Source organism: Delphinus delphis, chromosome X (assembly GCF_949987515.2).
Source record: "Delphinus delphis chromosome X, mDelDel1.2, whole genome shotgun sequence".
In the NCBI taxonomy this organism is placed as follows: domain Eukaryota; kingdom Metazoa; phylum Chordata; class Mammalia; order Artiodactyla; family Delphinidae; genus Delphinus; species Delphinus delphis.
This window is the reverse complement of record NC_082704.1, coordinates 71,098,709-71,125,272: the sequence shown is the minus strand read 5'-3', so window position 1 is coordinate 71,125,272 and position 26,564 is coordinate 71,098,709. Positions and strand designations below refer to the sequence as shown.

Genomic DNA, 26,564 nt, shown 5'->3' with positions numbered 1-26,564 from the left:
GTACAGAAATGGGCTCATGCAGAAAGTAATCTTTTGTGATTGGCTTTTCTCCCTCGCAACCTTGTATTTGTTGGATTCATCCATTGTGGTGTACAACAACTCTAGTTCATTCATTCTCATGGCTAAAGTAATATGAATTTTATCACCCATTCAATTATTGAAAGACTTTATTGATCATTTTTTTAATCCATCCATAGCAGTCCCACAAAGCTGGGTTCAGAGTGCAGTATAGTGGAAAGAATATAGTTTCTGGAGCAACACAAATCTGGTTGAAGCTTGCTTCTGTTAATAACTGTGTGTCCTTGGAAAAGCTATTTGACTATTATGTCTTTACTTTCTCATCTATAGGATGTGGATAATAATGCTTAACCGAGATAACATATAGCAAGTAGCAAGTAGGTGGTAATTATTATGATAAGTCTTGTAAAATATTCAATTATGGCTCAAAAATCATTTATGGATTACTCTCAGAAAGCTTAGCTCTTAGGCACCTTGACTACTAGATTCTTCCTGCTAATGTATTCCTGTGGCCATTGAGACCCAAACTGAACTAGGGGCCATCTAAAATTCAATTTATTTGCAGCTTTGATGGTGATTTGCTGCTGCTTTCTTCCCCTCTCTCCCAGGACACTGACATTTGGAATACAGGGCACACTAATATCCTTGTCTTCATCTACCCAGAATATCAGTTTTGTGCCTTCTTCCATCTTCTGCATTTGTTCAACCCCATCTACCTCCAGAATAGGCCCTTTTCCTAAAGTTCTTTCTTTGATCTCTGTTCGTGGAGAACAAACAGCAATAAGACTGAAAACCCGATGTCTTGCTGTCGATGCTTTCTTGCCTACTGTCTGTTGGGTGAGAATACACTATATCATAGCTTCGACACCAGCTCCAACTCCCCCCAAAATGGGTTAAATGCAGACTCAGATATCTTAGACAGTTTGGCCCTGGTCCCACCAGAGTGTACACAAAGGCTCCATTCAGTGGTGGTTCTTCTCTGGCAAAGGCATCCTTGAAAGAGAACTGAAAATATCATACTGTGGGCAACTCTAACATGACCCAAAAAGATATGAATCAAAGGGTAAAAATACTCTCCCTGTCATGTGACTATGGAGGATGACTGAATCTTTATTTTGTCCTCTCCAGTCAACAGCCCAGCATTCTACAGTGTGGGATGAAAGACCCATTATGAAAAGAGCTGGACTGAGCCTTGTTTGTCCTCTCTGGACCTTGGGGCAGAGGGGCAGGGATAAGCTGCATGGTGGTGAGAAGGGGAATAGTGGTGGGAAGGAGTCTGCCAATCAAGTAATAGCTAAAATATAGACATGGGGGAGGACTCACAAACTTTGCATGAGCTGGAACTTTTGAGAGGTGAGGATAGAAGGAGTTAATGAAACAGGAGTCTAGAGAAGGTGGACAAAGAACTCTGAGCCTAGTAGACAAGAAATTAGGAGAAAAAGGTAAAGAAGGGGATCATCCTTGATCTGTCTCAGCCACGAGAAATTAATTAACCCAATACAAGAAATTTCAAACTTCATGGACTCAGAGGCAAGAAACTTGAGTTCAAATCTTGGATTTATTACTTGCTTTTGCCACTATAAAATGAGCCTAATAATAACCACCAACAAGATTTAATTAAAGTTCAAACTAAAATAATAATGTTATCAACCCCAAGTGAAAAGCGAAGGTGTGGCTGACATAAGTTGAGGGTTAAAATGTGTTAAAGGAAGACAGAAGTGCTAATTTCTTCATCTTACAAAGCCACAAGTCAAAAGTTGATGGAACATCCTTGGCAACACTTGTTATTTGTAGTCTTTTTGATGACAGCCATTCTGACAGGTGTGAGGTGATATCTCACTGTTGTTTGATTTGCATTTCCCTGATGGATAGTGGTTTTTTAAATTGATGTAGTCCCATTTGTTTATTTTTTGCTTTTGTTTCCCTTGCCTAAGGAGACATATGCAAAAAAATATTACCAAGACTGATGCCAAAGAACTTACAGCCTATGGTTTCTTCTAGAACTTTTATAGTTGTAGGTGTGACATTTAAGTCTTTAATCCATTTTGAATTTATTTATTTTTCTGCATGGTGTGAGAGAGTACTCCAGTTTGATTCTTTTGCATGTAGCTGCCCAGTTTTCCCAACACCATTTATTGAAGATGCTGTCTATTCCCCATTTTATATTCTTGCCTCCTTTGTCATAGATTAATTGACCATATAAGTGTGAGTTCATTTCTGAGCTCTCTATTCTGTTCCATTGATCTGTGTCTGTTTTAGTACCTGTACCATACTGTTTTGATTTGCATAGCTTTGTAGTACAGTGTGAAAACATGAAGTCTGATGTCTCCAGCTTTATTCTTCTTTCTAAGTATTACTTTGGCTAGAGAGGTCTTATGTGGTTCCAAACAAATTTTAGAATTATTTGTTCTACTTCTGTGAAAAATACCATTGGTATTTTAATAGGGGTTGCACTGAATCTGTAGATTGGTTTGGATAGTATGGACATTTTAACAATATTAATTCTTCCCATCCAAGAACATAGTATATCTTTCCCTCTGTTGGCATCATCTTCAATTTCTTTCATCAGCTTCTTATAGTTTTCACAGGACAGGTCTTTTACCTCCTCAGTTAGATTTATTCCTAGGTATTTTATTCTTTCTGATGTGATTATAAATAAGATTATTTCCTTTATTTCTCTTTCTGATAGTTCATTGTTAATGTATAGAAATGCAACAGATTTTTGTACATTATTTTTTGTATCCTGCAATTTTACCAAATTCATTGATGATTTCTAGGCAATAAATAACAAGTGTTGGTGAGGACATGGAGAAAAGGGAACCCTCATGCATTGTTGGTAGGAAGGTAAATTGGTCCAGCAACTATGGAAAACACAATGGACATAACTCAAAAATTTAAAAATAGAGCTTCCAATATGATCCAGCAATTCCTTTCCCAGGTATCCATCTGAAGAATGTGAAAAACACTAATTAGAAAAGATATATGCACCACTATTTTCCTTGCAGTATTATTTACAATAGCCTAGATATGAAAGCAACCTAAGTGTCCATCAACAGATAAATAGATAAACAAGATGTGGTATATACACACAATGAAATATTACTTAGTTAAATAAAGGAATGAATTCTTGCTATTTATGACAACATGGATGGACATAGAAGGTATTATGATAAGTGAAATAAGTCAGACAAAGAAAGACAAATTCTGTATGATTTTACTTATATGTGGAATCTAAAAATCAAAACAAATGAACAAACATAAGAAAACAGAAATTAAGAGTTATAGATCTGGAGAACATACAGATGGTTGCTAGAGGGAAGGGAAGTGGGAGGAGGAAAGAAATAGGTGAGGTAGATTAACAGATATAAACTTCCAGTTACAAAATGAATGAGTCATGGGCATGAAATGTACAGTATGGGGAATATAGTCAGTAACTATATAATATCATTGTATGGTGACAGATGAAAGCTAGACTTAACATGGTGATTTTTGTGAAACATACGGAAAAATCAAATCAATATCCAGCACAAACTAAGACAATGGTGTAGGTCAATTATACTTCAAAAACAAACTAACCAATAAACAAACAAACTCATAGAAAAAAAGATCAAGTTTGTGGCTATCAGAGTCTGTGGGTGGGGGGCGGGGAGGATAAAGGCAGTCAAAATGTGCAAGCTTCCAGTTATAAGATAAATAAGTAGTAGGGATGTAATGTACTACATGATATATATAATTAACACTACTGTATGTTATACATGAAAATCGTTAAGAGAGTAAATCCTAAGAGTTCTCATCACAAGGAAACAAGGTTTTCTATTTTTTTTTAATTTCGTATCTATATAAAATGATTGATATTCACTAAACTTACTGTGAAACACATTTCATGATTTAAGTCAAATCATGCTGTACACCTTATACAGTGCTGTATGTCAACTGTATCTCAATAAAACCGGAAGAAAAAAGGTACTAAAAAGTAATAAATTTTGGGCTTCCCTGATGGCACACTGGTTAGGAATCCACCTGCCAATGCAGGGGACACAGGTTCTAGCCCTGGTCTAGGAAGACCCCATATGCCGAGGTGCAACGAAGCCCATGCTCCACAACTACTGAGTTTGTTCTCTACAGCCTGCAAGCCACAACTACTGAGCCCACATGCCACAACTACTGAAGCCTGCATGCCTAGAACCTGTGCTCTGCAACAACAGAAGCCATTGCAATGAGAAGCCCATGCACGGCAATGAGGAGTAGTCCCCACTCACCAGAACTAGAGAAGGCCCACGCGCATCAACGAAGACCCAACACAGCCAAAAATAAGTTTAAAAAATAAATATTTTTTTTTAAATAATAAATATTGATACACACACAAAAGAGAAGTTAATGAGTAGGAAATAGGGGTTTAAGTACATTTTTTAAAGTAACAGGGGACCTTCAAGATGGTGGAGGAGTAAGACGTGGAGATCACCTTCCTCCCCATAAATACATCAAAAATACATCTACATGTGGAACAACTCCTACAGAACACCTACTGAACACTAGCAGAAGACCTCAGACTTCCCAAAAGAAAAGAAAATCCCGACATACCTGGGTAGGGCAAAAGAGAAAAGAAAAAAAAAGAGAGACAAAAGAATAGGGATGGGACCTGCACTTCTGGGAGGGAGCTGTGAAGGAGAAAAAGTTTCCACACACTAGGAAGCCCCTTCACTGGTGGGGACAGGAGGGGGTAAGCTTTGGAGCCACCGAGGAGAGCACAGCAACAGGGGTGCAAAGGGGAGAGATTCTCACACAAAGGATCAGTGCCAACCAGCACTCACCAGCCTGAGACGCTTGTCTGCTCACCCGCCGGGGTGGGTGGGGCCTGGGAGCTGAGGCTCGGGCTTCAGAGGTCAGATCCCAGGGAGAGGACAGGGGTTGGCTGCATGAACACAGCCTGAAGGGGGCTAGTATGCCATAAGTAACTGGGACAGAGTCTGGGAAAAAATCTGGACCTGCCTAAGAGGCAAGAGACTGTTGTTTCAGGGTGCGCGAGGAGAGGGGATTCCTTCCATGTCTGCCCACAGAAGGCAGAACACCACCAAAACGAGCTCCAGAGAAAGGCGCGAGCCAGGCTAACAGCTCGGATGGCAGAGATGGGCATGAAACACTAACGTTGCTGCTGCAGCCACCAAGAATCCTGTGTGCAAGCACAGGCCACTATCCAAACACCTGAGACCCCTGGGAACCTGTGCAGCCTGCCACTACCAGGGTCCCATGATCCAGGGAAAACTTCCCGGGGAGAATACATGGTGCGTCTCAGGCTGTTGCAATGTCATGCTGGCCTCTGCAACTGAAGGCTCGCCCTGCGTTCCAATTATAAGTACCGAACCCCTCCCTCCCCGTAGCATGAGTAAGATAGAGCCCCCTAATCAGCCACTGCTTTAACCCCAACCTGTCTGGGTAGGAACAGGAGCCTGAGGGCAACGTACATGCAGAGGTGGAGCCAAAACAAAAGCTGAACCCCAGGAGCTATACAAACTAAGAAGACAACGGGAAATTTCTCCATGCAGCCTCAGGAGCAGCAGATTAAATCCCTACAATCAACTTGAGGTACCCTACATCTGGGGAATACCTGAATAGAGAATGAATCAACCCAAAATTGAGGCAGTGGATTTTGGGAGCAACTGTAGACTTGGGGTTTGCTATCTGCGACTAACTTGTAGACTTGGGGTTTGCAATCTGTGACTGACTTGTTTCTGATTTTAATGTTTATCGTAGTATAGTTTTCAGTGCTTGTTATCAATGGTGGATTTGTTTATTGGTTTGGTTGCTCTCTCTTTTATTTTCATTACTTGTTAAATTTTTTATTTTAATAATTTTAATTTTTTTTCTATTTTAATAATTTCATTTTATTTTATTATTATCCTTTTTCTTTTTTTTGTCTCCCTTTAATTCAGAGCCATCTGGCTGACAGGGTCTTGGGGCTGTGGCCTGGTATCAGGCCTGAGCCTCTGAGGTGGGAAAGCCGAGTAAAGGGTATTGGACCACCCTCCCAGCCCCATGTAATATCAATCGGCGAGAGTTCTCCCAGAGATCTCCATCTTGACAGTAAGAGCCAACTCCACCCAACGGCCAGAAAGCTCCAGTACTGGACGCCCCATGCCAAACAACTAGCAAGAAAGGAACACAACCCCATTCATTAGCAGAGAGGCTGTCTAAAATCATACTAAGTTCACAGACACACCAAAACACAACACCAGACATGGCAATACCCACCAGGAAGACAAGATCTAGACCCACCGACCAGAATACAGGCACCATGCACCTCCACCAGGAAGCCGACACAAGCCACTGGACCAACTTCACCCATTAGGGGCAGACACCAGAAACAATGGGAATTATGAACATGCAGCCTGCATAAAGGAGACCCCAAACACAGTAGGTTAAGCAAAATGAGCCGACAGAAAAATATTCAGCAGATGAACAAGCTACGTAAAAACCCACCAGAACAAACAAATGTAAAGGAAATAGTCTACTTGAAAAACAATTCAGAGGAACGATAGTAAAGATGATCCAAAATCATGGAAATAGAATGGAGAAAATACAAGAAATGTTTAACAAGGAACAAGAAAAACTAAAGAGCAAAGAAACAATGATGAACAACACAATAAATGGAATTTTAAATGCTCTAGAAGAAATCAATAGAATAACTGAGGCAGGAGAATGGATAAGTGACCTGGAAGATTAAATAGTTGAAATAACGACCACAGAGCAGAATAAAAAAATAAGAATGAAAGGAATTGAGGACAGTCTCAGTGACCTCTGGGACAACATTAAATGCACCAAAATTTGAATTATAGGGGTCCAAGAAAAAGAAGAGAAAAAGAGAGGGTCTGAGAAAATATTTCAAGACATTATAGTTGAAAACTTCCGTAATATGGGAAAGGAAATAGTCAATAAAGTCCAGGAAGCACAGAGAGCCCCATACAGGATAAATCGAAAGAAAAACATGCCAAGACACATATTAATCAAACTGTCAAAATTTAAACACAATGAACAAATATTAAAAGCAGCAAGGAAAAAGTTACAAATAACATAAAAGGTAATCCCCATAAGATTAACAGCTGATCTTTCAACAAAAACTATGAAAGCCAGAAGGGAGAGGCAGGACATATTTAAACTGGTGATAGGGAAAAGCATACAACCAAGATTACTCTATGCAGCAAGGATCTCATTCACATTTGATGGAGAAATTAAAACCTTTACAGACAAGAAAAAGTTAAGAGAATTCAGCATCACCAAAGCAGCTTTACAACAAAGGCTAAAGGAAATTCTCTAGGCAGGAAAAATAAGAGAAGGAAAAGACCTACAAAAACAAACCCAAAACAATTAAGAAAATGGTAATAGGAACATACATACTGATAATTACCTTGAATGTAAGTGGATTAAATGATCCAACCAAAAGACATACACTGGCTGAATGGATACAAAAACAAGACCCATATATATGCTGTCTACAAGAAACACACTTCAGACCTAGGGACAGACACTCTGAAAGTGAGGGTATGGAAAAGATATTCCATGCTAATGGAAATCAAAATAAAGCTGGAGTACCAATTCTCATATGAAACAAAAAAGACTTTAAAATAAAGACTATGACTAAAGACAAGGAAGGACACTACATGATAATCAAGGGATCAATCCAAGAAGAAGATATAACAATTGTAAATATTTATGCACCCAACATACGAGCACCTCCATACATAAGGCAAATGCTAACAGCCAAAAAAGGGGAAATCAACAGTAACACAATACCAGTAGTGGACTTTAATGCCTCACTTACACCAATGGACAGATCATCCAAAATGAAAATAAACAAGGAAACACAAGCTTTAAATGATACATTAAACAAGATGGACTGAATTGATATTTATATGACATTCCATCCAAAAACAACAGAATACACTTCCTTCTCAAGTGCTCATGGAATATTCTCCAGGATAGATCATAGCTTGGGTCACAAATCAAGCCTTGGCAAATTTAAGAAAATTGAAATCATATCAAGGATCTTTTCTGACCATAAAACTATGAGATTAGATATCAATTACAGGAAAAAACTGTAAAAAACACAAACACATGGAGGCTAGACAATACGCTACTAAATAACCAAGAGATGACTGAAGAAATCAAAGAGGAAAGCAAAAAATACATAGAAATAAATAACAATGAAAACACAATGACCTTAAGCCTATGGGATGCACCAAAAGCAGTTCTAAGAAAGACGTTTACAGCAATGCAACCTATCAGAAGAAACAAGAAAAATATCAAATAAAAAACCTAACCTTACACCTAAAGCAATTAGAAAAAGAAGAACAAAAAAAAACCCAAAGTCAGCAGACATAAAGAAATCATAAAGATCAGCTCAGAAATAAATGAAACAGAAAGGAAGGAAACAGTAGGAAAGATCAATAAAACTAAAAGCTGGTTCTTTGAGAAGATAAACAAAACAGATAAACCATTAGCCAGACTCATCAAGAAAAAAAGAGAGAAGACTCAAATCAATACAATTAAAATGAAAAAGGGGAATTAACAATTGACACTGCAAAAATACAAAAAATCATCAGAGATTACTACAGGCAACAATATGCCAATAAAATGGACAAGCTGGAAGAAATTGACAAATTCTTAGAAAAGCACAACCATCTGAGACTGAACCAGGAATACATAGAAAACATAAACAGATCAAGCACAAGCAATGAAATAGAAAGTGTGATTAAAAATCTTCCAACAAACAATAGCCCAGGACCAGGTGGCTTCACAGGTGAATTCTATCAAACATTCAGAGAAGAGCTAATACCTAACCTCAAACTCTTCCAAAATACAAAAGAGGGAAGAACACTCTCAAATTCATTCTACAAGGCCACCATCACCCTAATACTAAAACCAAAGATGTCACACACAAAAAACTACAGACCAATATCACTGATGAACATAAATGCAAAAATCCTTAACAACATACTAGCAAACAGAAGCCAACAGCTCATTAAAAGGATCATACACCAAGATCAAAGGGGTTTATCCTAGCAATACAAGGATTCTTCAATATACGCAAATCAATCAATGTGATACACCATATTAACAACCTGAAGGATAAAAACCATATGATCATCTCAACAGATATAGAAAAAGCTTTTGACAAAATTCAACACCCATTTATGATAAAAACTCTCCAGGAAGTAGGCATAGAGGGAACTTTCCTCAACATAATAAATGCCATATATGACATACCCACAGCCAACATCATTCTCAATGGTGAAAAACTGAAACCATTTCCTCTAAAATCAGGAACAAGACAAGGATGCCCACTCTCACCACTACTATTCAACATAGTTTTGGAAGTTTTAGCCACAGCAATCAGAGTAGGAAAAGAAATGAAAGGAATCCAAATCGGAAAAGAAGAAGTAAAGCTGTCACTGTTTGCAGATGACATGATAAAATACATACATAATCCTACAGATGCTACCAGAAAACTACTAGAGCTAATCAATGCATTTGGTAAAGTAGCAGGATACAAAATTAATGCACAGAAATCTTTTGCATTCCTATACACTAATGATGAAAAATCTGAAAGGGAAATTAAGGAAACACTCCCATTTACCACTGCAACAAAAAGAATAAAATACCTAGGAATAAACCTACCTAAGGAGACAAAAGACCTGTATGCAGAAAACTATAAGACACTGATGAAAGAAATGAAAGATAATACAAAGTGATGGAGAGATATACCATGTAATTGGATTGGAAGAGTCAATGTTTTCATAATGACTATACAACCCAAAGCAATCTACAGATTCAATGAAATCCTTATCAAACTACCAAGGGCATTTTTCACAGAAGTAGAACAAAAAAATGCACAATTTGTATGGAAACACAAATCCCCGAAGAGCCAAAGCAATCTTGAGGGAAAAAAATTGAGCTAGAGGAATCAGGCTTCCAGACTTCAGTCTATACTACAAAGCTACAGTCATCAAGGCAGTATGGTACTGGCACAAAAACAGATATATAGATCAATGGAACAGGATAGAAAGCCCAGAGATAAACCCACACACATATATTCACCTTATCTTTGATAAAGGAGGCAAGAATATACAGTGGAGCAAAGACAGCTTCTTCAATTAGTGGTGCTGGCAAAACTGGACAGTACATGGAAAAGAACGAAATTAGAACACTTCCTAACACCATATACAAAAACAAACTCAAAATGGATTAAAGACCTAAACGTAAGGCCACACACTACCAAACTCTTAGAGGAAAACATAAGAAGAACACTCTTTGACATAAATCACAGCAAGATCCTTTTTGAATCACTTCCTAGAGAAATGGAAATAAAAACAAAAATAAACAAATAGGACCTAATGAAACTTAAAAGCTTTTGCACAGCAAAGGAAACCATAAACAAGACCAAAAGACAACCCTCAGAATGGGAGAAAATATTTGCAAATGAAGAAACTGACAGAGTATTAATCTCCAAAATATACAAGCAGCTCATGCAGCTCAATATCAGAAAAGCAAACAATCCGATCTAAAAATGGGCAGAGGATCTAAACTGACATTTCTCCAAAGAAGATAAACAGATTGCCAACAAACAAATAAAAGGATGCTCAACATCACTAATCATTAGAGAAATTCAAATCAAAACTACAATGAGGGGGCTTCCCTGGTGGCACAGTGGTTGAGAGTCTGCCTGCTGATGCAGGGGATATGGGTTCATGCCCCGGTCCGGGAAGATCCCACATGCCACGGAGCAGCTAGGCCCGTGAGCTATGGCCGCTGAGCCTGCGCGTCCGGAGCCTGTGCTCTGCAACGGGATAGGCCACAACAGTGAGAGGCCCGCATACCACAAAAAAAAAAAAAAAAAAAACTACAATGAGGTATCACCTCACACCGGTCAGAATGGCCATCATCAAAAAATCTACAAACAATAAATGCTGGAGAGGGTGTGGAGAAAGGGAAGCCTCTTGCACTGTTGGTGGGAATGTAAATGGATACAGACACTATGGAGAACAGTATGGAAACTCCTTAAAAAACTAAAAATCAAACGACCATATGACCCAGCAATCCCAGTACTGGGCATATACCCTGAGAAAACCATAATTCAAAAAGAGTCATGTACCAGAATGTTCATTGCAGCACTATTTACAATAGCCAGGACATGGAAGCAAACTAAGTGAATATCGACAGATGAATGGATAAAGAAGATGTGGCACATATATACAATTGGATATTAGCCATAAAAAGAAACAAAATTGAGGTATTTTTCATGAGGTGCATGGACCTAGAGTCTGTCATACAGAGACAAGTGAGAAAGGGAAAAACAAATACCATATGCTATCACATATATATGGAATCTAAAAAAAAAAATTCTGATGAACCTAGTGGCAGGACAGGAAGAAAGACGTTGCTGTAGAGAATGGACTTGAGAACACAGGGAGGGGGAATGATAAGCTGGGAGGAAGTGAGAGAGTAGCACTGACATATATACACTACCTAATGTAAAATAGCTAGCTAGTGGAAACAGCTGCATCACATGGGGAGATCAGTCGGTGCTTTTTGACCACATAGAGGGGATGGATAGGGAGGGTGGGATGGAGATGCAAGACAGAGGGGATATGGGGTATATGTATACATATGGCTGATTCACTTTGTTATACAACAGATACTAACACAACATTGTAAAGCAATTATACTCCAATAAATATGTTAGAAAAATAATAAAGTAACAGAGTTAAGCAATAGAAGAAGTAAAAGGATTTTATAATTACTCCAAAAATTAGAAAGGGAGGGAAAGAGAGGTGTGAACAATGCTGTCTTGTATTCATAGCATGAAGAAGTAATTTCTAAATTGGATAAATGAAGAAATAGCAATACAAGTATATTTTTAAATAGGAAAATACACTAAAGGATACAAATAAAACTGGTTAAAAATAGATGCCTCTGAGAAATGCAAAACAAAACTACAATTTGGTACCACCTCACCCTGGTTAGAATGGCCATAATTAAAAAGTCTACAAATAACAACTGCTGGAGAGGCTGTAGAGAAAAGGGAACCCTCCTACACTGTTGGTGGGAATGTAAATTCGTGTAGCCACTATGGTGAATGGTATGGAGGGTGCTCAAAAAACTAAAAATATAGTTGCCATTTTAGCCAGCAATCCCACTCCTGGGCATATATCTGGACAAAACTATAATTTGAAAAGATACATGCACTCCTAAGTTCATAGCAGCACTATTTATAATAGCCAAGACATGGAAATAACCTAATTGTCCACCAACAGATGAAGAGATAAAGAAGATGCAGTACACACAAACACACACACACACACACGCACACACACACAGACACTGGAGTATTATTTGGCCATAAAAAATAATGAAATAATGCCATTTGCAACAACATGGATGTACCTGGAGGTTATTATACTAATTGAAGTAAGTGAGACAGAGAAAGACAAATACCATATGATATCACTTTATATGTGGAAACTTAAAATAAGATACAAATGAACTTATATACAAAACAGAAATAGACTCAAAGACATAGAGAACAGACTTACAGTTGCCAAGGGGGGAGGGGTAGTTGGGGAGAACTGGATTGGGAGTTTGGGACTAGCAGATGCAAACTATTATATATAGAATGGATAAACAACAAGACCCTATTGTATAGCACTGGGAACTATAAAACACTGTTACAAACCATAATTGAAAAGAAAAAAAAGATGCCTGTGAGAAGGAGTTAAGGAGTGGAGATTTCTGAGTTTCTTTACAGATCCTATCATACTATGGACTAAGAATGCCACCTGCCATATCAGCAAACAAAGGCTGTTGCAGCTGTCAAGCCATCAGCCACTACAGCCGACCCCAAAGTTGAGCCCTGAAGGAACTCAGGATGGAAACAGGCAGGATGCCTGACATTAAGCCATCAGCCATCAGCCACTGCATCCACCAGCAACTGTGTACCTTGAGGGGTTTCAGGATGGAGAAAAACAGGATACTGGCCCTAGATAGTTAAGATGCATGTCAAAGGAATGATTTCAATGAGCCCAGGCTCTTGCATCTTCCCATACACAAAAAATTCATGTGCTAAATGCATTAACTTGAGATGTCTAGTTTTCTTTAATTAACAGTAATCTGTTGATGTTCCAACCACCTGATTTTTGTTGCAAAAACCCCTATATATCTTGGCTCATCCCTCACCTCTTCACAGCAGTCCCTCGGAACTATCTGAGAGGTTGCCTCCCAGGCTTGAGTCCTTAGAAATTCCATCAAAAAAACATAATTCTCAACTTTTAGGTGGTGCATTTTTTCAGTCAACAATACTATTTCACTTTAAATTATGTATGTGTGTGCACACTGTATATAATTTCCATCTTCAGAACGCAAAAACCAAACATTACATTTTCAAAAGCTAAGCACTGTAAAATAGTAGTCTGATAAAACTGTATATTACACATTAAAATTAGAAGAAAACAAATGCCCACCTAATTGCATAAATACCCAAACTACCACACAGAAGTTGAAAGACAAATCGTATTTAACTGGAAAAGTGAGATCTATCAAGTTTTAGCATAAAGAAGTGGTTTACTAACTTTTTAACTAATATTGTCCTGTTTAAAAGAAATATTACCCCCAAAAATCCCCTATATAAAACAGATCCAAAGAAAACTGCTGTGCCTGAAGTAGAGAATTAGGAGCCCCAATCAAAAGTTTCCCCCTGGGAAAAAACCTCCGATAGAGATGATACCTGTGACATCACCTGGCCATGATTCCATGCTAGGAAAATGAACCATCTGACAGCCACTTATAAGCTATTGTATAACAGAAGCTAGTGCCCAAGGTATCACATATTGGCTAATCTTATGGGAACTGTTGTCTTTATGAAATGACTGAGTTACAAAATAGCCTTCTGAGATTCATATTATTGAAAGATCCTGTCTACTGGGGCCTAATCACCCAAGTTGAACTAACAACAGATGTGACTGGCCTGTAAATGAACTCTGCAAACAGGACAACTTGCATAAGCCACCAAAACCATCCCTGAACAGCAGCTCAAAATCTGTCCATACAGGAGCAACAGGAGATTATCGAGTATCAAAAGTCACTCCCCATCATGCCTGCCCCATCACTTTTCCACAAATTACACATAAGACATTTATTATTTCAAGAGTTTGTAGCATCAGTGTAATTTGAAGAGGATAATCCCATCTGAACAACAGGATAAGTTTACTCAGAATGTGTCCCTTCTTACCTCCCAGAACTCTTATTTTACATCTTTTTTTTTGTTTGTTTCTATGACAAAAAGACAACTACCACATCCTGCGGAGCCAGACAGAGGTCTAAACACCTAGTGACATGAAATCTCTCCATATACCAGTAGTCATCTGGGAAACAGTCATTGCCCCTACCCCTCTCTTTCTGCCTCATTCATAAATTTCTTTTCTGAATTTTTAAAATCAGAGTAAATCCATCATCAATGGGATAATTTCATGAGGAATATTCTATTCTCCCTGTTTTGCGGGCAGTAATAACAATGATGATGAGGAGGAGGAAGAGGACGACAGTGATGACCACAGGAAACACTTATTTAACACTTATTATTGCCAGGTGCTGTTCTAAGAACTTTATATATGTTAAATAATTTAATTAATTTTATATCTATGTATATATAATTTTCTTCAAATGCTGCCTCTGGTTCATTTTAGACCCAGAGAGCCTATGCAACGGCAGGAGCTCTCTACCAAAGGTAGCTACTTTGACTAGTTCAGTGCTATCAAATAGAAATAAAATGCAAACCACATCTATAAATTTTAAAATTTCTAGTAGTCACATTAAAAAAGGAAACACTTGTGGAGCTTAAGAATAGAACAGCCATCTTAGGCTGGGGAGGTCCTTTCAAGATAAGAAAATAGCACCCTCCCTGCAAGTGAAATTACCAGCAGTCAAAAGCAGTTGGCATTCCAGGAAAATTGAGATACAACACACGCAGCCCAAACAACCATATGGGTGGATCACTAACCTAAGGGTGACCAGAATGGAACATAAAAGAAGCCCAGTTTCTCTCCCCTGGGGCAGACCCCCTCTTGGTCTCATATGGTGCTCCCTTGCAGTGTACTCAAAAAAATGTCACTTTCTACACTCGCTTCTAACTCAGAAAATACTTTTACCAACTGCATTGCCAGCCCCAACACTGCACTCTGTGGCAAACTTAATAATATATTTTATTTAACCCAATATTTTGAAAATAGTCTCATTTCAACATGTAATCAATATAAAATACTGAGGTATTTTACATTTTTCATACTATGTTCAAAACCGAGTACATTCCAAACACAATACTATGAGATTAGAAATCAATTACAGGAAAAAAATAACTATAAAAAAACATATGGAGTCTAAAAAATATGATACTAAACAACCAATGGATCACTGAGGAACTGAAAGAGGAACTCAAAAAATACCTAGAGGCAAATGACAATGAAAACATGATGATCCAAAACCTATAAGACACAGCAAAAGCAGTTCTTAGAGGGAAGTTTACAGCAATAAAATCTTACCTCAGGAAAAAAGAAAAATCTCAAATAAACATCCTGCCCTTACAGTTAAAGCAACTGGAGAAAGAAGAACAAACAAAACCAAAAGTTATTAGAAGGAAATAAATCAAAGCTCAGAGCAGAAATAAATAAAATAGAGACAAAGACAACAATAGCAAGGATCAATGAAACTAAAATCTAGTTTGCTGAGAAGATAAAAAAAATTGGTAAACTTTTAGCCAGACTCATCAAGAAAAAAAGGGAGAGGACTAAAATCAATAAAAATAGAAATGAAAAAGGAGAAGTTACAACTGACACCACAAAAATTCAAAGGATGTTAAAAGACAACTACAAGCAAATATATGCCAGTGAAATGGACAACTTAGAAAAAATGAACAAATTCTTAGAGAGGCACAACCTTCCAAGACTGAATCAAGAAGAAATAGAAAATATGAACAGATCAGTCACAAGTACTGAAATTGAAACTGTGATTTAAAAACTTCCAACAAACAAAAGTCCAGGACCAAATGGACTCTAGGCGAAGTCTATCAAACATTTAGAGAAGAGTTAACACCTATACTTCTGAAACTATTCCAAAAAAATAGCAGAGCAAGGAAGACTCCCAAGCTCATGCTACAAGGACACCATCACCCTGATACCAAAACCAGACAGAGATATCACATAAAAAGAATATTATGCGCCAGTATCACTGATGAACATAGATCCAAAAATCCTCACCAAAATACTAGCAAATCGAATCAACAACATTTTGAAAGGATCATATACCATGACCAAGCGGGACTTATCCCAGGGATGCAAGAATTCTTCAGTATATGCAAATCAATCAATGTGATATACTATATTAACAAATTAAAGAATAAAAACCATATGACCATGTTAATAGATACAGAAAAAGATGTTGACACACATCAACACCGATTTATGATAAAAACTCTCCAGAAAGTGGTCATAGAGGGAACCAACCTCAACATAATAAAGGCTATATATGACAAACCCACAGCAAACATTATTCTCAGTGGTGAAAACAAAGTATTTCCTCTAAAATCAGGATCAAGACAAAGGTCCCCACTTTCACCACTATTATTCAACATAGTTTTGGAAGCCCTAGCCATGGCAATCAGAGAAGAAAAGGAAATAAAAGGAATCCAAATTGACAAAGAAGAAGTAAAACTGTCACTGTTTGCAGATGGCATTATACTATATATAGAAAATCCTAAAGATTCCAACAGACAACTACTAAAGCTCATCAATGAATTTAGTAAAGCTGCAGGATACAAAATTAATACACAGAAATCTCTTGCAATCCTATACACTAACAAGGAAATATCAGAAAAATAAATTAAGGAAACAATCCCATTTACCATTGTAACAAAAATAATAAAATACCTAGGAATAAACCTAGTTTCTGCTCCATGGCCCGGGGGTTGGGGACCCCTGCTCTATGACATAAATCATCAAGATCTTTTGACCCACCTCATAGAATAATGAAATTAAAAACAAAAATAAACAAATGGGACCTAATTAAAATCAAAAGATTTTGCACAGAATAGGAAAACATGAACGAAACAAAAAGACAACCCACAGAATGGGAGAAAATATTTGCCAATGAAGCGTCTGAGAAGGGATTAATCTCCAAAATATACAAACAGCTCATGCAGCTCAATATCAAAAAAACAATAACACACATCAAAAAATGGGCCAGAGAACTAATTAGACATTTCTCCAAAGAAGACATACAGATGGCATATGAAAAATGCTCAACATCACTAATTATTAGAGAAATGCAAATAAAATCTACAGTGAGGTATCACCACACAATGGCCAGAATGGTCATCAAAAAATCTACTAACAATAAATGCTGGAGAGGGTGTGGAGAAAAGGGAACCCTCTTGCACTGTTGGCAGGGTTGTAAATTGGTACAGCCACTATGGTGAACATTAATGGAGGTTCCTTAAAAAACTAAAAATAGAATTACCATACGACCCAGCAATCCCACTCTGAGGCAAATCCACGGAGAAAACCATAATTCGAAAAGATGCACGCACTGTGATGTTCACTGCAGCACTATATACAATAGCCAGGACATGGAAGCAACCTAAATGTCCATTGACAGAGAAATGGATAAAGAAGATGTGGTACATTTATACTATGGAATATAACTCAGCTGTAAAAAAAAAACAAACACAAAATAATGCCATTTGCAGCAACATAGATGGACCCAGAGACTGTCATATTGAGTGAAGTAAGTCAGACAGAGAAGGACAAATACATGATATTTCTTATATGTGGAATTAAAAAAAATGGTACAAATTAACTTTTTTACAAAACAGAAATAGAGTTACAGATGTAGAAAACAATCATAGGGTTATCACCGGTGAAAGAGGGAGAGGGACAAATTAGGAGATTGAGATTGACATATGCACACTAGTGTACATAAAATAGATAACTAATAAGGATGTACTGTATAGCACAGGAAACTCTACTCAATACTCTCTAATGAGCTATATGGGAAAAGAATCTAAAAAAGAGTGGATATATATATATGTATAACTGATTCATTTCACTATATAGCAGAAAGTAACACAGCATTGTAAATTATACTCCAATAAAATTTTATTTTTAAAAATCGACTGCATATTTTACATTTATGGCACACCAAATTCTGACTAGCTAATTTGTACATCTCAATAGATGCACATTTAGTTAAGTACCTTTAGAATCTCAAACAGAATATTAGATTATGAGTTATTTGTCCATTGTTCTTATTGTACATATGAGAAAACAGAGGCCCAGGGAGAAGTGCTATCTCTCATACACTGAAAGGAGACATAAACTTATAACCAGGAGAACTGAATTCATATACAAGCTCTGTCACTTCCCTGTTGAGTGACCTTAGACGCCACAGGTCACTGAACCTTAGTTTCCTCATCTCTAAACAAGGGATAATAACCTGTACTTTACAGGGTTGTCCGGGGCTTCAGATGAGAACATATATTTGTAAGGGTCTAACAAAGCACATACCAGTAAAATCACAGATCCAGCTAGCAGCAGTGTATCAGTCTGGGGCATCAGTCTAGGCCTAGTCAAGAGGTAGAAACCAGTATAAAGAATTACTGAACTATAAAATTATTAAACTAAAATAAACTAACCATAAGATATAAGGAAACTATATATGGTACCCTAAGGCTGAAGGAAGGTACTCAAAGAAGGACAAATGTGGAAGGGGTTCAGATCTCACTGGAAAAGGTATAATCGAAGTCACTGAACAGCAGAGAAGTTTGCTGTTTTGGCCTGGTAGTCCACAGTCACTAAGTAAGCAGGAGGCAAGTCCAGAGGGCGGGTGGGAAGCAGAGAATCAGCAACCAGTGAAGCAGATAGAGAGGATGGGAACACTCTAGGTTTCAGGAAACTTTCACAGGGCCAGTAGGAACCTTCCAGAGCACAAGCAGACGGTAATGGGGGGTGGCAGAGGAGGCGGAGAGCAGCACCTCTGTTATAAACCTTCAGTCAGCAGGTAGGCTATGTGGGGGTCCTACAGAAGGAAGCTCGAGGATAGCATGAGTGGAAAAGCCTTCAGGGACAGACATATATTGAAAGACCTATAGAAAGGTTATCACCAGGCCAGGTGGAGGTTTCAAGGTCATTGAGGGACCCTGTATTGTGGGTGTATGGCTGGATCAGAGCCCCACTGGATATCTCACTCCCTCTCTACCAACCCACCTATGCAGCAGCTAGAAACTACAGGACAATCACTCCTCCTGCAATATCCCTCCAGCACCCTCTACTGAGAATGCTTAATATCTTTCTTATAGTAAAAGAGAGATGCTTAAAGGATTTCTGTCCATTTTAACAGAACAGGTATTGAAGATGGTTGGAGCTAAGAGGCCATAAATTGATAACATACAGGGGTAGACTGGAGGCTACAGTTTCTAGTACTTAGCTCAGTGCTTTTTCTACTACCTTAAATTTCACAACTGGGAGAATTCTAGACAGTTTCTTGAAAACTACTCTCACACTGAGCTGTTTACCTTCCTTATAGGTGTGCAGGATGGTCCCACTGTTAGAGAAGTAGGAAAAAAGACCGATAGGAAGAGGGATTGGCTCAAGATGGTGGAGTAGAAGGACAGACGCTCACTCCCTCTTGGAAGAGCACCGGAATCACAACTAACTGCTGAACAATCATTGACAGGAAGACACTGGAACTCACCAAAAAAGATTCCCCACGTGCAAAAACAAAGGAGAAGCTGCAATGAGATGTTAGGAGGGGCAAAGTCACAAGAAAATCAAATCCCATAACCACTGGGTGGGTGACTCACAAATCGGAAAACAATTAAACCACAGAAGTCCACCCACTGGAGTGAAGGTTCTGAGCCCCACATCAGCCTTGCAAACCTGGGGGTCAGGCAACGGGAGGAGGAATTACCAGAGAATCAGACTTTGAAGGTTAGTGGGATTTGATTGCAGGACTTCAACAGAACTGGGGGAAACAGAGACTCAACTCTTGGAGGGCACACACAAAGTAGTGTGTGCATCAGGACCCAGAGGGAAGAAGCAGAAGACTGAACCAGAACAACCTGCTAGTGTTGTCGGTTCTCCTGCAGAGGCGGGGGATGGCTGCGGTTCACCACAGGGACAGGAAACTGGTAACAGGGGTTCTGGGGGTGCTCCTTGGTGTGAGCCCTCACCGAGTCAGCCAATGGCCCTACCAAGGAGCCTGTAGCCTCCAGTGCTGGGCTGTCTCAGGCCAAACAACCAACAGGGAGGGAACCCAGCCTCACCCATCAGCAGACAAGTAGATTAAAGTTTTACTGAGCTCTGCCCACCAGAGTAACACCCAGCTCTACCCACCACCAGTCCCTCCCATCAGGAAGCTGCACAAGCCTCTTAGATAGCCTCATCTACCAGAGGGAAGACAGCAGAGGCAAGAAGAACTACAATCCTGCAGCCTGTGGAACGAAAACAACATTCACAGAAAGATAGCCAAAATGAAAAGTCAAAAGGCTATGTACCAGATGAGGGAACATGATAAAATCCCAGAAAAACAACTAAATGAAGTGGAGATAGGCAACCTTCCAGAAAAAGAATGCAGAATAATGATAGTGAACATGATCCAGGACCTTGAAAATAGAATGGAGGCAAAGATCGAGAAGATGCAAGAAATGTTTAAAAAAGACCTAGAAGAAGTAAAGAACAAACAAACAGAGACGAACAATACAATAACTGAAAAGAAAAATAGACTAGAAAGAATCCATAGAGGAATAACAGAAGCAGAAGAGTGGATAAGTGACCTGGAAGACAGAATGGTGGAATTCATGCCATGGAACAGAATAAAGAAAAAAGAATAAAAATAAATAAAGACAGCATAAGAGACCACTGGGACAACATTAAATGCACCAACATTTACATTATAGGGGTCCCAGAAGGAGAAGACAGGGAGAAAGGACGTGAGAAAATATTTGAAGACATTATAATATAAAACTTCCCTAACATGGGAAAGGAAATAGCCACCCAAGTGCAGGAAATGTAGAGAGTCCCAGGCAGGAAAAACCCAAAGAGAAACACACTGAGAAACATAGTAATCAAATTGACAAAACTTGACAAAGAAAAATTACTGAAAGCAACAAGGGAAAAATGACAAATAATATACAAGGGAACTCCCATAAGGTTAACGGTTCATTTCTCAGCAGAAACTCTAAAAGCCAGAAGGGAATGGCATGACATATTTAAAGTGATGAAAGGGAAGAACCTACAGCTAAGATTGTTCTACCTGGCAAGGATCTCATTCAGATTCGAGAGAAAAATCAAAAGCTTTACAGACAAACAAAAGCTAAGAGAATTCAGCACCACCAAACCAGCTCTACAACAAATGCTACAGGAACTTCTCTAAGAGGGAAACACAAGAGAAGAAAAGGACCTACAAAAGCAAACCCAGAACAATTAACAAAAACGCGATAGGAACATACACATCGATAATTGCCTTAAATGTAAGTGGATTAAATGTGCCAACCAAAAGACACAGACTAGCTGAATGGATACAAAAACAAGACCTGTATATATGCTGTCTACAAGAGACCCACTTCAGACCTAGGGACCCATACAGACTGAAAGTGAGGGGATGGAAAAAGATTCTGTGCAAATGGATATCACAAGAAAGCTGGAATAGCAATAATCATACCAGATAAAAGAGACTTTAAAATAAAGAATGTTACAAAAGATAAGGAAGGACACTACATAATGATCAAGGGATCAATACAAGAAGAAGATATAACAATTATAAATATATATGCACCCAACGTAGGAGCACCTCAATACATAAGGCAAATGCTAACAGCTATGAAAGAGGAAATTGACAGTAACACAAGAATACTAGGGGACTTTTAACACCTCACTTACACCAATGGACAGATCATCCAGAAAGAAAATTAATAAGGAAACACAAGCTTTAAATTACAAAATAGACCAGATTATTTAATTGATACTTATAGGACATTCCATCTGAAAACAGCAGATTACACTTTCTTCTCAGGTGCACACAGAACATTATCCAGGATTGATCACATCTTGGGTCACTAATCAAGCCTCGGTAAATTTAAGAAAATTGAAATTGTATCAAGCATCTTTTCCGACCACAACTCTATGAGGTTAGAAATCAATCACAGGGAAAAAAAACATAAAAAACACAAACACATAGAGGCTAAACAATAGGTTACTAAATATCCAAGAGATCACTGAAGAAATCAAAATATACCTAGAGACAAAGGACAATGAAAACACGACGATCCAAAACCTACAGGATGCAGCAAAAGCAGTTCTAAGAGGGAAGTTGATAGCAAAAAAATCCTACCTCAAGAAAGAAAAAAAAATCTCAAACAATCTAACCTTACACCTAAATGAACTAGAGAAAGAAGAACAAACAAAACCCAATGTTAGTAGAAAGAAAGAAATCATAAAGATCCCAGCAGAAACAAATGAAATAGAAACAAAGAAAACAATAGCAAAGACCAATAAAACTAAAAGTTGTTTTTTTTCAGAAGGTAGACGAAATTGATAAACCTTTAGCCAGACTCATCAAGAAAAACAAGGAGAGGACTCAAATCAATAAAATTAGAAATGAATAAGTAGGAGTTACAACAAACACCACAGAAATACAAAGCATCATAAGAGACTACTACAAGCAAGTCTACTCCAATAAAATGGACAACCTGGAAGAAACAGAAAAATTCTTAGAAAGATATAACCTTCCAAGACTGAACCAGGAAGAAATAGAAAATATAAACAGACCAATCACAAGTAGTGAAACTGAAACTGTGATTAAAACTCTTCCAACAAACAAAAGTCCGGGACCAGATGGCTTCACAGGTGAATTATATCAAACATTTAGAGAAGAGCTAACACCCATCCTTCTCAAACTCTTCCAAAAAATTGCAGAGGAAGGAACACTCCCAAACTGATTCTACGAGGCCACCATCCCCCTAATACCAAAACCAGACAGAGATACAGCAAAAAAGAAAAAATTACAGACCAGTATCACTGATGAATATAGATGCAAAAATCCTCAACAAAACACTAGCAAACAGGGTCATACACCAATTTCAATTGAGATTTATCCCAGGGATGCAAGAATTCTTCAGTATACGCTAATCAATCAATGTGATACACCATAATAACAAATTGAAGCATAAAAAACATATGATAATCTCAATATATGCAGAAAAAGCTTTTGAAAACATTCAACACCCATTTATGATAAAAGCTCTCCAGAAAGTGGGCATAAAGGAAACCTTCCTCAACATAACAAAGGCCATATACAACAAATCCACAGCAAATATCATTCTCAATGGTGAAAAACTGAAGGCGTTTCCTCTAAGATCAGGAACAAGACAAGGATATCCACTCTTGTGACCATTATTCAACATAGTTTTGGAAGTCTTAGCCACAGCAGTCAGAGAAAAAAGATAAATAAAAGGAATCCAAATTGGAAAAGAAGTAAAACTGTCACTGGAGATGACATGACACTATACATACAGAATCCTAAAGATGCCACCAGAAAACTACTAGAGCTAATCAGTGCATTTGGTAAAGTTGCAGGATACAAAATTAATACACAGAAATCTCTTGCATTCCTATACACTAACAACAAAAGGTCAGCAAGAGGGCTTCCCTGGTGGCGCAGTCGTTGAGAGTCCGCCTGCCGATGCAGGGGACACGGGTTCGTGCCCTGGTCCGGGAGGATCCCACATGCCGCAGAGCGGCTGGGCCCGTGAGCCATGGCTGCTGAGCCTGGGCGTCCGGAGCCTGTGCTCCGCAACGGGAGAGGCCACAATGGTGAGAGGCCCGCGTACCGCAAAAAAAAAAAAAAAAAAAGGTCAGCAAGAGACATTAAGGAAACAATCCCATTCACCATTGCAACAAAAAGAATAAAATACCTAGGAATAAACATACCTAAAGAGGTAAAAGACCTGCACTCAGAAAACTATACGATACTGATGAAAGAAATCAAAGATGACACAAACAGATGGAGAGAAATACCATGTTCTTGGATTGGAAGAATCAATATTGAGAAATGACTATACTACCCAAAGCAATCTCCAGATTCAATGCAATCCCTATCAAATTACCAATGGCATTTTTTTACAGAACTAGAACAAAAAATCTTAAAATTTATATGGAGACACAAAAGACCACGAATAGCCAAAGCAATCTTTAGGGAAAAAAACGGAGCTGGAGGTATCAGGCTCCCTGACTTCAGACTATACTACAAAGCTACAGTAATCAAGACAATATGGTACTGGCACAAACACAGAAATATAGATCAATGGAACAAGATAGAAAGCCCAGAGATAAACCCACAAACCTATGGTCAAATAATCTATGACAAAGGTGGCAAGTATATACAATGGAGAAAAGACAGTCTCTTCAATAAATGGTGCTGGGAAAATGGACAGCTACATGGAAAAGAATTAAGTTAGAACACTCCCTAACACCATACACAAAAATAAACTCAAAATGGATTAAAGACCTAAATATAAGACCGGACACTTTAAAACTCGTAGAGGAAAACATAGGAAGAACACTCTTGGACATAAATCACAGCAAGATCTTTTTTGACCCACCTCCTGGAGTAATGGAAATAAAAACAAATATAAACAAATAGGACCTAATGAAACTTAAAACCTTTTGCACAGCAATGGAAACTATAAACAAGGCAAAAAGACAACCTTCAGAATGGGAGATAATATTTGCAAACAAATCAACAAAGGATTAATCTCCAAAATATATAAACAGTTCACGCAGCTCAATAGTAAAGAAACATACAACCCAATCAAAAAATGGATATAAGATCTAAATAGACATTTGTCCAAAGAAAACATACAGATGGCCAAGAGGCACATGAAAAGCTGCTCAACGTCACTAATTATTAGAGAAATACAAATCAAAAGTACAATGAGGTATCACCTCACACCAGTTAGAATGGGCATCACCAGAAAATCTATAGACAACAAATGCTGGAGAAGGTGTGAAGAAAAGGGAACCCTCTTGCATTGTTGGTGGGAAAGTAAATTGATATAGCCCCTATGGAGAACAGTATGGAGGTTCCTTGAGAAACTAAAAATAGCATTACCATATGACCCAGCAATTCCACTACTGGGCATATACCCCAAGAAAACCATAATTCAAAAAGACACATGCACCCCAATGTTCATTGCAGCACTATTTACAATAGCCAGGTCATGGAAGCAACCTAAATGCCCATTGACAGATGAATGGATAAAGAAGTTTTGGTAAATATATACAATGGAATATTACTCAGCCACAAATAGGAACGAAATTGGGTCATTTGTAGAGACGTGGATGGAGCTAGAGTCATACAGAGTGAAGTAATTCAGAAGGAGAAAAACAAATACCGTACATTAACTCATATATATGGAATCTAGAGAAATGGTACAGATGAACCACATTGCAAGGCAGAAATAGAGACACAGATGTAGAGAACAAATGTATGGAAACCAAGGGGGGAATGTAGGGGGATGAATTGGGAGATTGGGATTGACATACATATACTAACATGTATGAAATAGCTAATAAGAACCTGCTGTATAAAAAAAAATTTTTTAAACGGTGCATTTTGAAAACAAAAATAGAAACATGCATGTGATCCATCAATATCACTTCAGGAATGTATCTTAAGGAGATCATTAGACAAGTTTCAAAATCTGTATGTAAAAGGATGTTCATTACAATTTTTTTATGATAGTAAAAAAAATCAGAAAAAACCTAAATGGCCAACAATTGAGAAATGCATAAATGGGTTATGGCACAGCTAGTTAATGGAATATTATATTGTATGTAGCCACTTTAAAAAAAAAAGACTAATAGAAATTTCACCTTTCTGAGGCTCAGTTTCTTCATTGGGATAGTGAATAATGTACATACTACCTCACAGGTTTACTGTAAGAATTAAGGAAGACTGAATATGTAAAATCCCCAGCCTAGGCATGGGACATAGGAATTACATAACAGAAAATTTTTCCTTTCCCTTAGATGACATGAAGTCAACCACTGCAGCATATTCTTACTTTCATTTTTCCTATTCTCACCGGGAATGAAAGAAAACCAGATGTAAGGGTTTTCCCATCATCTGTCCTTCTTCATCCACTTAATCAGTGTTATGTTAACAACTGTCACGGCACTTAACAAGTAGCTAATTATTTTCATACCACACTTGTGGTTTTAAAGGCTCTTTTTTCCTTCAATTATACATTTTCCCAATTAAGTATTCAATGATGGACTGAGTGGAATCCAGAATTGCTGGCCTATCCAGAGAACTCACTTTGCTTGAATGCCAGTTACTCACATAATGCCATGTCAACCTGACTGATGATACCAGGCAATGGAAAGCACATCCACTAGTCTGCTCTTTCTTCTCATAACTTGCTACTTTCATAGCCTCATCCAAAATGCTTG

The 26,564-nt window shown here is 38.1% G+C and overlaps 1 protein-coding gene across 1 annotated transcript in view; it reads right to left on the bottom strand.

The window, feature by feature from the left end:
• OPHN1 (oligophrenin 1) overlaps positions 1-26,564 on the bottom strand; it is a 599,190-nt gene that overhangs the window by 329,893 nt on the left and 242,733 nt on the right. The gene's annotated exons all lie outside the window — the stretch shown is intronic.